Source organism: Megascapheus bottae, chromosome 37 (genome assembly GCF_031878675.1).
Source record: "Megascapheus bottae isolate mThoBot1 chromosome 37, mThoBot2.hap1, whole genome shotgun sequence".
NCBI classification, from domain to species: domain Eukaryota; kingdom Metazoa; phylum Chordata; class Mammalia; order Rodentia; family Geomyidae; genus Megascapheus; species Megascapheus bottae.
The window spans coordinates 3,613,526-3,629,006 of record NC_143545.1 but is presented as its reverse complement, the minus strand read 5'-3'; positions in this window follow the sequence as shown (position 1 = coordinate 3,629,006).

Here is a 15,481-nt window from a genome sequence, read left to right as displayed (position 1 = left end):
ACACCCAGGGCCAGCCTGAAGTCCCATGGAGCTGAGGAGATGGCAAGTAACCCAGCCCTCCCCAATTGCGGGGGAGAAAACAACTCTGAGCCAGGAGCTGTGTCAGCCATGAAAGCGCAGCAGATCTCAGGTTTATTGTGTTGGGCACTTAGTTATATACTGTGGGGGAAAGAGGAGGTGGAGAAGCAGAAAGGACCCAACAGAAAAAAGGCCAAGGTGCTGTCACTAAGGGTCAGGGCAAACTTTCAGGTTTTTACAGGGCAGGACCAGTGCAAGAAAGCCCAAGAGGGCTGAGGCCCTGCGCTAGGGGTTCAGTGGAGTCATGTTCACAGAAACACCTCAAGAGAGGACTGCGAGGAAGGCCTGGACAAAGCCCTTTAGTGGCCGCTGAGCCAGAATGGTGAACAGGCCCCAGAGACGGCGATCAGGCCCCAACAGCTAAGATTAACAGGCATGCACCACCAGTGCCTGAGTTGTTTTTTTTTTTCAAGACATTATTAACATTGATTTTTACATCATATTTTAAATGACAAGTTTAATATACAAGGGTTCAAGGAGGGAATCTCTATTTACAATCACTGGGACTTAGTATTTAGAACTTAATCACAATTAGGCTAAGGGTTTGTATGTCATAGAAACATTAATTTATGAAATAAACATTATGTCTATAGAGTCATAGCTTTTTTTTTTTTTTTTTTTTTTGCCAGTCCTGGGCTTGGGCTCAGGGCTTGAGCACTATCCTTGGACTTTCTCAAGGCTAGAGCTCTACCACTTGAGCCTCAGCACCACTTCCAGCTTTTTGCTATGTATGTGGGGTACCGAGGAATTGAATCCGGGTCTTCATGCATGCTAGGCAAGCACTCTACCACTAGGCCAAACGCCCGGCCCCGAGTCATAGCTTTTTATGTCTATATAGTTATGTTTGTATTTCCATTACCACTCTTTTTTAAATCTTTTTTAGACCATCTGCTCTATGTTTATTCAGGCATTTGACTTGTGTCCTGTACAAGTTAATCAAGCCCCAAACACTCACTGATGGATAAACAAAGCCCTTGGTTTCATATCTTGCAAAGTTCATGGGGAGGTAAAGTAAACCTTCAGCAATATTTATATTTAAGAATCACCAGCTGTTGCATGTTCCTGGAGACTTCCTGGAGCCTATGCCTAGAGACACAGGCATTTCAAAGCAGCCTGAGAATGATGAAATCAGAGCTCACAGATTCTGGTGAGTGCCAATTGCTCCCCAACTAAACTTGTACTGAAACTACATTGAAGAACATATCCGGTGAATATTTTGGTAAATGTCCTGGGACTTGAACTCATTCCCTCGGTGCTGTCCCTGAATTTTTCTTGCTGAAGGCTGGCACTGCATCAGTTGAACCATGGCTCTATTTCTAGCTTCTGGGTAGTTCCTTGGAAATAGGAGTCTCACGGACTTTCTTCCCCAGCCTGGCTCCAAAACCCTCAGATCTCAGCCTCCTGAGGGGCTAGAATGCCAGGTGGGAGCCACTAGTACCCAGCTACCATTTTACTGTTACCAGTTGACTGTGCAAATATCCCTGTTATGAAAGTCAGGGTAATCATTACAACTCAGGTACTGGTGGCTCATGCTTGTTAATCTTAGCTACTTTTAGAAGATTGGGATCTGAGGATAAGGGTTCCAAGCCAGCCGAAGGAAGAAAATTCCAAGAGGCTCTTATCTCTAATTGGCCTACAAAAACTGATGGAGGTGGGAGCTGTGACTCAAGTGGTAGAGCAGTAGCCTTGAGCAGAAAAGCTCAGAGACAGCGCCCAGGCCTGGGGTTCAAGGCACTCAACTGACCCCTCTCCCCTAAATATTAATCATTAGAAAGAAAATTGTTTTTTTTCTTTTAATTAATTTTTATTATCACAGTGATAATACAGAGGGATTAGTTACATTTTGTTCATCCTTTGACTCATCATCTTGTTTTTCCCCTTCCCTTCCCTGATTCATATAAGCAAATAAATATACTAGGTACCAAAGTCAGACACAGCAACAGAGGATAAACCATAAGGAAAAGAAAATGAGAAAAAAGAATAGCAAAGAACATTAAAAACAACAACCATCAGTTCCTCGAAAGGCTAAGCATAGAGTTCCCCGATGACCTATCAATTCCATTGCTGGGTACTTATCCAAATGTCCGGAATATTCACCACAGCTAAGATATGGAACCAACTCAGATGCCCCTCGGTAGACGAATGGATCAAAAAGGTACAGTATATATTACACAATGGAATTCTATGCTGCCATCAGAAAGAATGACATTTCCCCATTTGTAAGGACTTGGAAAAAAAATCATATTACGTGAAGTAAACCAGACCCAAGAAACATAGGCTCCATGGTTTCCCTCATTTATCATAATTAATATGAGCCTAGGATTTTCCTAGCAGTAAAACACAATAACTCAAAACTACGTGCATATGTTCATACAGGAAGAAGCTAAGGGAAATGAGTTCCAGGATATGGAAACAAGAAAGCTAATCTTATCTCATTGGTACTGTGCTAGCCTGGCTCAGATCACTGAATCACATCAAACAGCATTTCAGTGCAAATAAATATGTCACAGGAGAAAGAGCACTGAACTCTGTTCTGTTGCCAATATAAGTGATGAAAAGAAGGTTGCTCTGCTGAGCTCTGAGCCGGTTGTTTGGATAGCATTCTCATCCCTGCCTTTCCAGACCTCAGTGGCTTCTGGGATGGTTGCTGTAACTTTCCCTTCACCTTTAACACTGTTACACGTGCACAGCAGATCCAAGGGTGAAGCAAAGTCATGTTTTCTTTTCCAATCTAATGCTTTATGCTACCAGATGGAGAAGCACACATCATAGGGATTGATGAGTGCTTTGGGCCTAAGTCAAGCAAGAACCTTTCATTACAAAAGATTTTTTTTTAAGTGAAAAGAACCAGGTATGGTAACATATGCCTACAATTCTAGCACTGGGGAGCTCGAGTAGGAAGGTCTGAGTTTCAGGTTTGCTTGTGTTACGTGGGGAGCCTCCAGGCAAGCCTCAGCAGAAGAGCAGGAACCTGTGTCAAAACACCATGTCTCCTCCCACCTAAAGGCCAAAGGTTACAGAAGCCTAATCACATCACGTCTGTGTATGTTTTTTTTTTGGGGGGGGATCATGGGGCTTGTACTTGGCCTGGACGCTGTCCCTGAGCTCTTCAGCTCAAGGCTACCACCCTACCCTTGAGCCAAGCCCCCCTTCCCCTTTTCTAGAGGTTAATTGGAGTCCCAGGTCCTTTTGTGCCTGGGCTGGCTTTGAACCGCGATCCTCAGATCTCAGCCTCCTACGTAGCTAGGATGACAGGTGTGAGCCACCTCCACCAGCTACTTTCTCATCCCAGGATGAACACAATTGAGTGGGTAACTGGTGAAACATGAATCTTATGTTACTTAAACTAACCCAGACCCCATAGAAACTCAACATAGAAGTTCCCAAACAAGCTGGCAACTGTCAACTCCCCAGAACAGAACTCAGGAACAAAAGGCAAGGAACTAAGTGCAGGAGCCCAATCAGGAAGAGACATAAGGGCAGCTGCCCCACCCTTCCTGCCGCAGCTGCTGACTCCTCCTCTTGCCCACCAAAACTGCGCGCCAAAGTCAAGTAGAAAAAGATAGGGCAATTCAAATGACTCCCCAGAAACAGGTTATGATTGGAATGGCCACTCACTGTGACTTACGAAATTGTGCAGTTCTGCATGAATGTTACAATCCTATTGGCCCCTGTACATGGTCAAGTAGCACCATATGGTCAGAATGTTATAAAAACCCTGAAAACAAAGGAGTGGGGCTCTCAACTCTGACCTGCATTGCCGATGGTTGTGAGTCTAGGCTCCAGCTTGCAAGAAAAGACTCCTGTGCTTTCATTGCATTCAGCTCCTTGGAGGTCTTTGGGGACGTCCCTGAACTACTTTTACTCAAGACTAGCACTTTTCCACTTGAGCTACAGTGCCACTTCCAGGTTTTCTGTTCATATGGTACTGAGGAATTGAACCCAGGGCTTTATGCACGCTAGGCAAGCACTCTACCACTAAGCCACATTCCCAGCCCCAATGACCTGGCTTTTTCTGAGTAGTTTATTAGAGGTAAGAGCCTCACAGACTGTCCTGCCTGGGCTAGCTTTGAACTGTGATCCTCAGAAGAAAATTCTGTTTTTACTTTGGTCTTAGGGTCAAAGTCTCACTACCTTTGTCTTGAATAACCCTTAGATTCATGATCTTCCTGTTTGTGTGGTTCAGATGAATTCTGGACGGGAGTCTCATCTGAGACCTCAGTCTGTGTGTGTGTGTGTGTGCGTGTGTGTGTGTGCGCACGCGCGCACACATGCACCAATCCTGGGGCTTGAACTTTGGACCTAGCCCTGGCTTAGGGGTCTTGTGTCTCCCTCTTCTGAAATCTGGCCTGCCAGGGGCTGTCCAAGGTCGTAATAATGACCTTTAGGAAATCCCCAGAGACTTCCCAGCCCTGGCATTGGTTTTCACCGCTTCCTGCTGGGCTCAGCCTGCCATTTGTTCTTTTCTTCCCACTCTCAAAAGGGTTTTCCCAAGGACACCCTAGGGGAGTTGGGGCTAAACACAGACTTAGCTTCCCAGCCCCTCCCTTCTCCGTGTTCCCACCCTCTGGCCTAGAGCCCTGGTATAACAAGCTAAGACAGCTGCCAGTGGGGTTGGTGTGTGTGGGAAAGAAGGTTGAGCCACGTGTTCATTCCAACAGTGACAGCGTGGGGAAACAGAGGCTTAGGTAACCGGAGCCTGAGGAGGGTTTCTGGCACTGCAGTCCCCCTTCCTCCAGTGGTGGCAGGTGAACAGGAGCCAGGCCTACCATCTGTTCACTAGGCCACACCCCACAGACCAACCTCCTCACTGAACAGCCTCCAAGGGCCCAGCTTCTGCCTAGGCCACGCCCCTTAAAGGTTCCACCCCTGCCCCAAGAGTGCCAAGGGCTGTCAATCATCACAGGGCAGCTATTCCAAGCCCTGGCATCTGTGGGTGTGTTCCTCGTGGGCTGGGCGTGGCTGCAGCCTGAGCATTTCAATGTGTCAGCTGGGCATGTGGGGCTATGTCTGTGATCCTAGGTCTAAGGCGGCTCCAAGGGGTAGGAAACCAGACCTGAAAGAAGATGCTGGGGGCGTGGCTCAAGTGGTACAGCGCCTGTGTACAAGTGCAAGGTCTTGAGTTCCAACATCCGTTTGGCAAAACTATTCTATAAGCAGGAAGTGCTGTTGAACTCTTCCTCTGTAAGTTCATTTGTTTTTATTTTCCAGGGCACACAAGCAAGCTTTTTGATTATTATTACATAATTCTTCATATACATAAACATTTGAGACTATTACCATTACAAAATGTCTTACTGTATCTCTAATGGAATTCTGGGTTATAAACAAGATGAGGGGTGGGGGAGAGGGGAAGGGAAATGGGGACCATGACACGTGAAAGGGTATCAATGTGTGGGAATTAATGCACCATTTATCTGGCAAATATCATGTAACCCTTCTATTAATTACAATAAAAATATATTAAAAAAGAAAAAGAAAAACATGGGAGGGAAGGAAGTGCATTCCTGGGTGATTGAGGATATCAAATTTCCAGCAGAAATTGGACAGGAAATGCTCTGGACCATCCCTGAAGCTGAGAGGATTCAGGGAAGTAACTCAGACACAAAGAATGCTGACAATCAAAGCAAGTTACAATTGTCACCATGGCAAAATTTCTTTTCTTTTAAATTTTAGGCCCCATACCAGGACTTGAACTTGGTGTTTAGCTAGCACTCTTTAACAAGTGAGCCACTCCTCTAGCCCCAAAAGGGTTGGTTATTTCTTTTATTTTCTTTTTTTTGGGGGGGGGGCATAATTTGAAACTTCTGGTTTTCTCTCTATATATTACATAGACAGATGCACAAATCTTTACATGTCTGTTTTAAACAACACACAACACGGTGATGTTGTCAAAAAGATAAACACGAAAAGGTGAGAGTAAATATCGAAACTATGGCAATATGATTTAAAAAAGGTTATGCATGAAATAATCTCTGAAATCAAATGATGACAGAGAAAAATGACAGAATAAAAATACAGAAGACACAAAGACGAGGTGTATATAAATCATTTATCATCAATCATTGCAAATATACAACAATAAGATCAACTTATTAAATGGCAAAGACTGAAACAGAGGATAAAAAAGAAGAAAATTAATAAATCATCAGTGGGTCACAACTGTAATCTCAGCTCCTAGGAGGTTTAGATTTAAAGACTGCAGTTTCAAACCAGTCCCAGCAGGGAAGACCATGAGATTCTTATTTCCAATGAATCACACACAAAAAGTCAGAAGTAGAGCTGCAGCTCAAAGCGGTAGCCTTGAGAACAAAAGCTCAGAGACAGGGCCCAGATCCTAAGTTCAAGCCCAAGGAAAACAAACACACACATACACATACACACACACACACACACACACTCTCTCTCTCTCTCTCTCTCTCTCTCTCCACAATGTACCAGTCAAATTCTCCTTTTCTAAAGCTAGATCACAAAATGAACCAGTTTTTTCTTCCTCTTCCTCTACAGAATACTGAAAGCCAAAATAAAAAAACATAAAGAATAAAAAGGAGAGAGCAAGAGAGAGAATGCTCAAAAGAGTGCGATATTTTAACCTGCAGTAAGACTGTGTATTTTTTTTATCTACTTAGTTGACTCTCCACCTCTACTTTCTTCTTCCAAGGAAGTAAAATCTCTGGTTATATGCCAGACTTCAAAATCCCTCAAAAGGGCCTAATGTTTTGGGGGTGTAGGCCGGGGCAAATGGAACAGAATAGAAGACCCAGAAATAGAACCACATACCTATAGGCAACTTGTATTTGACAAAGGAGCCAAAGATATACAGTGGAACAAACACAATCTATTCAATTATTGGTGTTGGCAAAACTGGCTAGCCACATGCAGGAAACTAAAAATTGACCCTAGCCTTTCTCCATGCACAAGCATTAACTCAAAGTGGATCAAAGACCTCAACGTCAGACCGGAAACAGTGAAACTGCTGCATGATAGAGTAGGAGAGACACTGGAACTCACAGGCACAGGCAAAAGATTCCTGAACAGAATCCCAGGGTCACAACAGGTTTGAGAGAGACTCCATAAATGGGACTACCTAAAAATAAAAAGTTTCTGCACAGATAAAAGCATAGCCACTAACGTAGAAAGACAGCCAACCAACTGGAAAAAGATATTTACCTATAATACATCAGACAAATGCTTAGTGTCCAGTATCTACAGGGAACTCAAGAAACTAATCCCCCCCCAACCCAACAGACCATTCATTAAATGGGCAAGGGAACTAAAGAGAGACTTAGCAAAAGAAGAGATTAAAATGGCAGAAAAACATATGAGAAAATGTTCATCATCCATGGTCATAAAGGAAATGCAAATAAAAACAACCCTAAGATACCACCTTACCCCAACAAGAATGGCCAAGATTTTGAGCTCAGACAATGACAGTTGCTGGCAGGGCTGTGGAGAAAAAGGAACCCTACTGCACTGCTGGTGGGAATGTAAACTAGTTCAGCCACTCTGGAAAGCAGTGTGGAGTTTTCTTAAAAAACTAAAAATTGACCTTCTCTATGATCCCGCCATACCACTTCTGGGCATCTATCCTGAACATCGTAACCCAGGATAGGATAAGGACACCTGCTCAGCCATGTTCATCTCTGCACTATGCACAATAGCCAGGCGATGGAAACAATCCAGATGCCCTACTGCAGATGAATGGATACAGAAAATGTGGTATATATACACAATGGAATTCTACATAGCCAACAGACAAGATAAAATAATGGCATTCTTGGGGAAATGGAGGAATCTAGAGCGAATCATGTTGAGTGAGACAAGACCAAAGAAACAAAAGGCACATGGTATCCTTAATATGTGGCTATTAGATCCAAACAGTACAAGAGCGAGGACTCAGTATTTGCCTACCCAGTGATATGGACATGGAACTGGAAATATAAACACAACTACATAGTCATAAAAATTTATGACTATAGACATAATGTTTTATTACATAGATTAAGATGTATCTATGGCATATAAACCCTCGCCTAATTTTAATTATGTTCTAAAATCTAAGTGGCAGTGATTATATATAGAGATTCCCTTCTTGAACACTCGTTTGTTAAACATGTCATTTGAAATGTGATGTAAAAATCAATGTTAATAAATTATTTAATTAAAAAAAAAAAACCTCATGGTCTTGTGTTCTCAATATTTGCCTCTAATTGACGAGCCCCAAACATCAAAGATTTGATGTCTGACAAAAAAGGGGGAAAATGAAATGGGGTTATCATTTTAATTTTTTCCAATTTTTAATATTACCAATATTGTTTATAATGCCCATATTATTCTATGGATTGAAGCTAAAAGTTTTCCAGCTAGCCCCTACCATAAAGCTCTGCAGACATGAATCTGTTTTGCTCTTGGACTCACACTTGTAAGATGCTGGCTGTGTATGACTAGGTATTTTCAGAAGGTAACCAGCCATATCCTCTTCCAGAAAAAGTCTGAATTGTTCTACGCTTCTATGATTTCGTGCAGCCTGACCTGTAGTGATTAAATGACTGAACTTGCTTGTCCAGTTCTCACCTGAAGCCCCCAAGAGGCAACTCCTGCCACCAAGTGGTTTCTGACCTGTCTCCTGACCTGTTTCCCAGGTTTCCAAGAAAGAAGCAGAACTAGGACCAATTCAAACCAAGGTATATGGCTGCAGAGCTTTATGGTAGGGCTAGTTGGAAAACGTTTAGCTTCAATCATTAGAATAATATTGGCATTGTAAATAATATTGACAATACTAAACTTTGGAACTAATAAAGCTAACTTGCTTACACCATTACAAGAGGAGGAAATGATTCTAGCTGCCAGTTCTGCTTTCTTTAACAAAGACAGATATATGACATACTGCATGAGTTGCAAAGAAATATCCTGGTCCACAACTTTTGAAGGGAAGTAAAAAAATAACACGTGGCAAGTGGGGACTTCCCGAGTGCTCACAGTTGCCTGTATTCTGAAAGTCTGTGAAATTCCATATTTAGTTGTTTCTAAGAACAATGGTGGTAGTTCACCAGCACTCCAATGGCTACACTGCTATTAAAAAAGATTAACCGTATTGTGCAGAATAACTGTCCCTCTACTGTAGTATGCAGAATCGCTGCTCTGTACAAATAAAGGTCCTGGATTATTCTTGGGCAAAAATTAATTAAAGAAAGGAGTAAATAAATAATAGGGCTTCTCTCCTAGACTCCCAGACCAGGAGACAGGTTTCCTGACTCCCCAAGTTCTGCTCTCCAATGTGGGGGGGATGAAGTGGGGGTTGGGGGATGGGGGGCAGACAATCTGATCTAACAGATTGTCCCCAGGAAGGGAGGCCTCTCTGAGACTCTACTTGCTTGTCTACTTGCTAGTCAGATTGCTACAATTTCCTCCACTTCCTCCCCAAGAAATGGACCTTAATACTGACAGTTTCTTTAGGTTAGAGCTGGGCTGGACCTGAGATCTCCTGTGGGGCCAGGGCTAAGGGGACCCCCTCCCACACCCCCATATCTGATGAGGGAAAAATGGGGGGTTGAAATCCTGTGGCCCACCTACTGGGGTTGCTTGAAAACCAAAGGCTTCTTGGGGGAAAGTGAATAGAAGAAAAAATAGAAAAATAAGGATATAAAGGACATAGAAATAAATAAGAATCACTAGAAATAGAAAAGGGTCTGGGACAGTGGGTGACCCCCCAACTTTTAAGGCACTTCCAAAGTGGGGTGTTGAGCCCCAAGACTCTAGATGCCAGAACCTACAAAATCCAGGAGGCCTACTGGATGAGCGAGGTTTAGTTGAGTTTTCCTTTTTTCTTGGCCAGTCCTGGGGCTTAAACTCAGGGCCTGAGCACTGTCCTTGGACTTTCTCAAGGTTAGAGCTCTACCACTTGAACCACAGCACCACTTCCAGCTTGTTCTATGTATGCGGTACTGAGGAATTGATCCCCAGTCTTCGTGCATGCTAGGCAAGCACTCTACCATTAGGCCAAACTCCCAGCCCCTGAAGTTTTCCTTTTTAAATGTGGGAACTCTTCACGGAGGGTGGTTGACTTCGAAGGCATAATGAGGAATTTCTGGACAAGTCACCATGGTAAGAAAACATGGCAGGGTTTGTTGAAGTAAACTTGCAGGTAAGCAGACCCCAAAACTGACACACAGAAAGGTGTGGGCAGGCTGTGGCAGAGTGGGGGTGCTCTCACAGGGAAATAGAGACAGAGACCCAGGTGGAGAGAGGCAGGACTTCTTGGGGTGTTGGGTATTTCTGTGGTAAAGGCAGGGGTGTCTGGCTTCAGTTATTCAAAGCTAGGTGTTTTTGTCTTTGCTCCGCTCACAGCAGGTGTTATTTTCTGGGATCCTTAACCTTGAGAGAAGGGGGCGCCCTGCCAATCTGCATTTGGGGCAGGGCATTGCTTCAGTTTTTTTCTCAGAAAGGCCTGCATCCTGGCAGACTCAAGTTCATTGTCGGGTGGGGCTCCTGCCTCACAGCCACGTGTGTCTGCATGTGATGTCAGGTGTTGTGGCTCACACCTGTAATCCCAGCTACTCAGATGATCTGAGCTTCAGGGTTCTAAAACCAGCCTGGGCAGGAATCCATGAACCAGCAAAAATCCAGAAGTGGTGCTGTGGCTCAAGTGGTAAAGGACCAGCCTTGAGAGCAAAGGCTTAGGAGCAGTAACCAGGCCTTAAAATTCAAGCTCTAGCACACGCGGACACACACACACACACACACACACACACACACACACACACACACACACACACACACACACACAGGCTCATAAAGGCAGGCAGAGAAAGGCAGACATGGGTCAGGTTTCATGGGGGATTGGAGGGCAGGGGTGAGGCAGGCCTGCAGAGTGACCCAGGCGGGGGGGGGCGTGTGTGCAGAGGTGTGGTCAGGAGTCCTGTGGCTCAGGGCCAGGCCTGGCTAGGTGAGCAGGAGCTATGGAGGCAGGGTGGGTTCATCTGTTTTCTTCTTGGTTTTGAAGATGGCTGAAGAAGTCCTGGAGAGAAAGGCTCTTGCCATGGCCAGAAACACAGGAATGGAAGCCTCAGCAAAGCCCAGCCTTTATCCTGGCCCCAGGAGCAAAGTTAACCTCCCTCCCTCTCCCTCCCTACCCCTCTCTCCCTCTCTCTCACTGTTTTGATGTAGGTGAAACCCAGAGTGGTGGCAGTTAGACACGTGTTCAGGTTTTGGACAAGGTCCTAGATTTTCTCTGGAAGAGAAATCCAGATGCTGTGGGTTCAGCTCCATCCTCCTGACCAAAGCCACAGGGAACTTTAGGCTTTGTGTTTGGTGTTGGGGTGGGAGGGGATGGGGGGGGAGGCAGAGTGAAGCAGCTCCTGGGATGGGAGCTCTGATCTGGGGGGGGGGGGCAAAGACAGGGTAGAGGAAAGCCTGGAGAAAGAAACCACACAAGCACCCCCAGCGTGCCACACCCCCTTATTTATTCCCTGACTCCCTCTCCCACACTCCTTTGTCTTGGCGTCACAAAGGAAAGCCTCTACCAGCCCCTGTCCACCTCCCTTCTCTTTCTGACACCCCTGGATGAAGCCCCAGTTGCCAGAGGAAGGGAGTGTAAAATGGAAAAGGCAGATTTGACCAGAGCAATCCTCAGATGAACAATTCACCTAGAAAAACAGGACGAGGGGCTTGGCTCAAGGATAGGGTGGTTCAGCCCTAACAGGCACAAAGAAAGGGGAAGGGATGCAGATGAGCAAGGAAGTGTTACATAAGGAGGGACAGGGCGGATGGGCTGAGGCCTTCCCAGAACCCTGGGGTTAATTTCAACCCAGGATTTGAATTGAAGCCAGGGAACTCATAAGGGCAGCATTTTGGCTGCTTTCCTGTTGGTTTCTTAGCTTTCACTTTCCTCTTCCCAGAAATCAGCAGGCAAGAGAGAAATGCTACAGAGGCTGACATGTCAACCCATTTCACCCCATTTCTCGGCCAGAGTCGGGGGTCCAGCCAAGAGGGTTTTCAGCCCCCTGGTGGGCTGACAGATGATAATGGAAGAGTGCGCTGTGCGGCTGCGGGAATCGAGAGTGAGTGACTTAAAACAGCCAAGCCTGGCGCTGGTGGCTCACACCTGTCGTCCCAGCTGTTCAGGAGGCTGGGATCGGAGGATCTGGGTTTGAAGCCAGGCCTGGGCAGGAAAGTCCACGAGACTGTCATTGCCACTGAGTCACCAAAACCAAAACAACAACAACTACTGTTGTGGGGTCAAGAGGAGAGGATTCTACATCCCTCCAGGTGGGGATTCCACGTCCCACCAGAGTCCACCACACAGAGACAGTCTCATATAAAAAGGTGGATTTATTGGGGAAGTAGATGGTGAATTGACCGGTCAGGGACACAGTGCAGACTCGGGAGCTGACACTGTGACCCTGAGCGGCTCTCACGCAGGGTTTTTAAGGGCAAAACCCATGTGGTCGAACCTGGTCACAAGGGTGGCCAATGGGATAGTCACATACACAGAGGGACCATTACCAGCTCCGGCCACACGCAGGTAGCCAATAGGGTCACAGTCCAGTGTTTGAATTTACCTATCACCTTAGTTGGAATTGGCGCGTAAATTGGAAAGGTCTCCACACAAAGCCCGGCCCCTCCCTACCCAAGGGGATGTCCCTGGTCATGGGGGTGGGGAGGTCAAGGTTGCCCCTCCCTAGAAGGGCAAAGGTGGCTGGGTTGTACCACATATCCCTCCTCGTTGGGGGGGTGGGGAGGTCAAGGTGGCTGGGCTGTACCATTGTCAACCTTCCACAATGGGGTGGGGGAACTCAGGCATTCTGGATGGCACCAGTCCCTGCTCCCCTCAACACAACAAAACCCAGCCGAAGTGATACCGTGGCTCAAGTGGTAGAGTGCTAGCATTGAGAAAGCCCAAGGACAGTGCTCAGGCCCTGAGCCCAAGCCCAGGACTGGCAAAAAAAAAAAAAAAAGAAAGTATGAATGTTGAAATATACAAAAAACTAGGCCATGTACCCAGCCTCACATTTTTACTTTTATAATCCTAAGCATCATCATTCTAGACTATAAAATTTATAAATGTTGGGGCCGGGAGTTGGCCTAATGGAGACCACCTAGCATGCATGAAGACCCCGGTTCCGTTCCTCAGTAGTATATACACAGAAAAAGCCAGAAGTGGTGCTGTGGCTCAAGGGGTAGAGCTCTAGCCTTCAGAAAGTCCAATGAAAGTGCTTAATCCGTGAGTTCAGCACCAGTATTAGCAAAAAAAAAATTATGAATGTTGAAATATACAAAAAACTCTACTCTTTCATAGAAAGAAAGGTTTAAGTCTTGGTGGAATCTTAACAATAAAACCATTTCTTCCAGATCAGAAAAGCCACATTCTGAGGTTCGAACCCCCACACCTAGGAGGGGGTTCACCTTTCCCCACCTTGGGGACAAGATGGCAGCCCTGCCTTCTCCAGATGCTCAGCTCCTCCCTAGCTTGTGTTATGTGTGTTTATCTGAGGCGTCTGCATTCAGTGAATAGCATTGCTCACCTCCATGCTTTCAGCACTAGAGCCAACTGGATGGCTGCGAGAGTTTACTTAGCCCCGCCTCCTTCAATCTAGACACACAGATTCATATATTATGTGTACATATATATGTATATATATATATGAGCTACAGCTCCAGACTTTTATTAACAGTTTGCATCTTGTTTTAGATAGATTTATATATTATGCATATTAATATATGAGCTCCATCTCCAGACTTTTATTCACAGTTTGCTTCTTGTTTTAGATATATAGAGATTTATATATTATATATTAATATATGAGCTACACCTCCAGTGCAGCCCTGGGTTTGATTCCTCGGTACCACATGTTCAGAAAAAGCTGTCAATCGTGCTGTGGCTCTAGTGGTGGACTCTATCCTTGAGCAAATAGTGTTCAAGCACAGTGCCCAGGCCCCGAGTTCAAGAACCAGGAGTACCAAAGAAATACATGTAATATATATTTACATATATTACATATATATGTATATATGTTGCGTCTCCAGCATAGCCCAGACTTTTATTAACCATTTACATCTTCTTTGACTTTTCTTCCCTACTTTTAGGACTAGAGGGTTACTTAGGCTTTGCCTCCTTCAATCTAGACATACAGATTCATATATTATGTATATATATGAGCTTCATCTCCAGTGCAGTCCAGACTTATTAAGTTTGCATGGGAGCATGGCCTACTGGTAGAGTGATCGCCTAGCATGCAGGAAGCCCTAGGTTTGATTCTTCAGTACCACAAGTTCAGAAAAAGGGGAAGTGGTGCTGTGGCTTTAGTGGTGGAGCTCTACCCTTGAGCAAAAAGAGACCAAGGACAGTGCCCAGGACCTGAGTTCAAGCCCCAGGACTGGCAAAATATATTTATATATGTATAATTATGTTATGTATATAATTATATGTTTTATATATATATTATATATGAGTTTCATTCCAGGGTAGCCCAGACTTTTATTAATTGTTTGCATCTTGTTGAAAAAAATAATTATATAATAAGCCATGTTATTTTATATATTTTATAGTTACATATATTTATATGTAATATATAAAATGTCTATATATCTTTATAGATTATGTATACTTTTATATTTATGCATCGTATTTGTATGTATTATATATTTTATTTATATGTATATTTGCGTGTGTGTGCATTTTTTGCACATCATCTATGTAACTATGTTTTTAGGTTCAGCAGGTTCAAGTTGCACACTGAACTGCAGCAGCTGCAGTGTGGATTTCCTGCTTGGGGTTTGGTGCTTTGGTTCAGTGTGGTGGGCGGGGTGACTCCGCCTCCCTCTGCTCAGGAATCGTCCATGTTTTGTCTTTGTCCTAGTCGTCCTGGTCGTCGTCGTCGTCGTCCTGGTCATCGTCATCCTGGTCATCGTCGTCGTCCTCGTCTTCATCGTGGGGGCTTCTGGAGACTGCAGTTTGGTTCTGGGGCCTGAATTCTGGTGGGTAAGTGTGGCCCTGTCTGCAGTCCTGCTGTGCTTGCAGCCTTTTCCTCTGCTTTGGCTTCAGGAATCTTTTCAGAGACTGCCTGCTCTCTAGCCTTACAATAACTGCCATCTTCAGTCTGTTACTGACAGAGGTGGTGTTTTTTTGGTTTTCTTTTCATTCTCGGGCACTTCTCTAGGAATTGGGTCATAATCCTATCCCTTCATGCTTTAGGAGTTTACATTTGGCTTTCTTTTTTCTTTTTTTTGGTGGTTCTTCTTTTTCTTTTCTTGCTTTTTTGGGGGGAGGGTGGGCTTTTCTTTTCTTTCTTTAAAACATTTTTGCTAGTCCTGGGGCTTGAGTTCAGGGTCTGAGCACTGCCCTTGGGCTTTTCGGCACTGTCCTTGGGCTTTCTCAAGGCAAGAGCTCTACCACCTGAGCCAT